The 2,361-nt window shown below is 44.8% G+C and overlaps 1 long non-coding RNA gene across 1 annotated transcript in view; it reads left to right on the forward strand.

Moving 5' to 3' along the window:
• LOC121666242 overlaps positions 1 to 2,327 on the forward strand; it is a 5,369-nt gene extending 3,042 nt beyond the window's left edge. Inside the window, exon 3 of the long non-coding RNA XR_006016623.1 lies at positions 440 to 2,327. This is a non-coding gene — a long non-coding RNA (uncharacterized LOC121666242). The remainder of the gene's footprint in view (positions 1 to 439) is intronic.
• The last annotated feature ends 34 nt before the right edge of the window (positions 2,328 to 2,361 follow it).

The following is a 2,361-nucleotide window of genomic DNA, read 5'->3' on the forward strand; positions in this document are numbered from 1 at the left end:
CCGTGCCCCGCTCCCGCCTCCCGGACAGCCCGGGCCGGGCCTCCTCCCGCTCCCGCCTCCCGGACAGCGGCGGAGTGTCTGGGGGCTTGGGTGTCTCTTGTTTGTAGTGTTGAAACTATTGTTTGTAGTGTTTGCTGGAAGATGCGGTTGTTTCCAGCAATCCCTTAGAGAATCTTAGAATGGCTTGGTTTGGAAGGGACCTTAAAGATCATCTGCTTCCAGGTTGCTCAAAGCCCCATCCAACCCGGCCTTGAACACCTGCAGGAACGGAGCATCCACAGCTTCTCTGGGCAACCTGTTCCACTGCCTCACCACCTTCACAGTAAAGAATTTCTTCCTAATATCCAATCTAAATCGACCGTCCTTCAGTTTAAAGCCATTGCCCCTTGTCCTATTGCAGCAGGTCTTGCTAAACAGTGTGTCCCCATCTTTCTTACAGACCTCTTTTAGGTATTGAAAGGCAGTAATGAAGTGTCCCTGGAGTCTCCTCTGAAGTCAACAGTGCCAAATCTCTCAGCCTTTCCTCATAGGACAAGTGCTCCAGCCCTCCAATCATCTTCATGGCTCTCATCTGGACCTGCTCTAACAAGTCCATGTCTTTCATGTGCTGAGGACTCCAGTGCTGGATGCAGCACTCCAGATGCAGGTGGGGTCTCATATCGGGCAGTTAATAAATCTGATGCCCATAAATAATGTAGATTTTTTTTTTTTTTTGGTCTTTGCTTGGTGCTAAGAGCAAAGTGGCCCAGTAGCTGGGAAGTTATTTAAAGAAATTCATAATGCATGTGTTTGTCCAGCAAGCATCTGTCCTTTGGATGGAAGGATATAGGTCTGATCCTGTTTTCTTTTTTTTACTATGTGTTAATCTAGGAGATCTAATGCCCAACATCCCCAAGTGTAAACTTTTTTTCTCCCAGCTTTTTTGATTTATTTATTTGAAGACAGCACTACTCTGTGCAGCTTGCTTTCTCATTCTCCAACAGACTGTCTTGAAAATCGCAGCAGACAAGGAGCACTGCGGTTCCCATGGGAAAGGATGTCTGCCTGCTTTGAGGTGGTGATCATGGGCAGTTCCCATTACTGGATGACACGCAGGAATTAATTTCTGTCCTCAGGCCTTGGTACTACCTTAGCTAGAATCCATCCCACAGACTGGTCCTATACCCTGGAACAGACTTGTGAAGAAGGTGGATGATCAGAGGGTGTCTGATAAATAATTGCTCAGGCCAATAGCACTTCTGCCTTGGCTATTAAGGGCACCCATGGTATGATTCCTCAAAGCTGTGTTTGTCTCTGCCTGATTCAAAAGTGGAGCTCCTTATTATTATTTATTGCTGGTAGCAAATGGCAGTGAAAAAAATCCAAAGTGATTGCACTAGAGGAGAAGACTGAAAGGACAAAAATACTTATAGAAAGTGGAAAAGGTACAGAAAATTAATGAACTGAATGAACCAGAATGAGTGGTGCTGGTTTTATTACCTGTCCTTCCCTGTTGGGTCAGGACTGAGTAAATTATGCCAAGTAGAATCTTGCAGAATTTTGCAATAAATTGCCTGAACTCATCCATTCTCACCGCTTTGTGAGGAAGGGAGGCTGCTTCACAGGCTGTGGCTACTGCTCTTGGAGTACCTTGTAATTTAGGGCATACTTCCTGAAAACAGAACTCATCTTTCAGGGATCTCCTGAGTCACTAGGAAAATTCAGGAACTGGTCAACTCCAAAGCTTTTGATGGTGGAGATGGAAGGCTCAATGACTGCATTTCACCTCTTTCTGTGAGTGAAGCAGGAGTGAAATGGCAGGGCACTGAGCAAAGATACTTTTGCTATCCTGTGTCTTGCTTTCTCTTCACAGTTTGTTGGAGGTTTTTCTTTCTTTTTAAGAAGTGTCCTTTCTAATCCCTCCCTGCTCCTTGCCCCAGGCTGTAGCCCTTAAAGCAACTGGGATGCAATAGCAGAGCAGCAATACTGGTTTGTTTGCCTACATCTCACTTATGAAAAATACTTGTTTTCTGTTGAACCATACCCTTTGTCCTGACACAGCTGCTCTGACCACACTCTCCTTGCAAGCGAACACCGTCATTACTCACTGGGCATCTCCAGCCATGATTTTATTCAGAAAACCTGAAGATGTGCTGTGAACCCCAAATCCCGTATCTGTATCCCTCAGAGCTGTTTGTAGCGACAAATGTGTTCTGAAACAAAAGATGTTCTCTTGTGTATGTAGTAAAAAATGAGCTTTGCTGTGCATAAGTTACTCAACAGTCAGGTTTATGGCTGTTTCTTTCCAAGACACCCAACATTTTTTTTTTCACACTTAGTTTTCTGTTCTGTTGACTTTCTAACATGAAGACAAAGAAATCC

Source organism: Corvus kubaryi, unplaced genomic scaffold (genome assembly GCF_017639235.1).
Source record: "Corvus kubaryi isolate FWS band 111438036 unplaced genomic scaffold, C.kubaryi_AGA036_p1.0 132, whole genome shotgun sequence".
NCBI classification, from domain to species: Eukaryota; Metazoa; Chordata; class Aves; order Passeriformes; family Corvidae; genus Corvus; species Corvus kubaryi.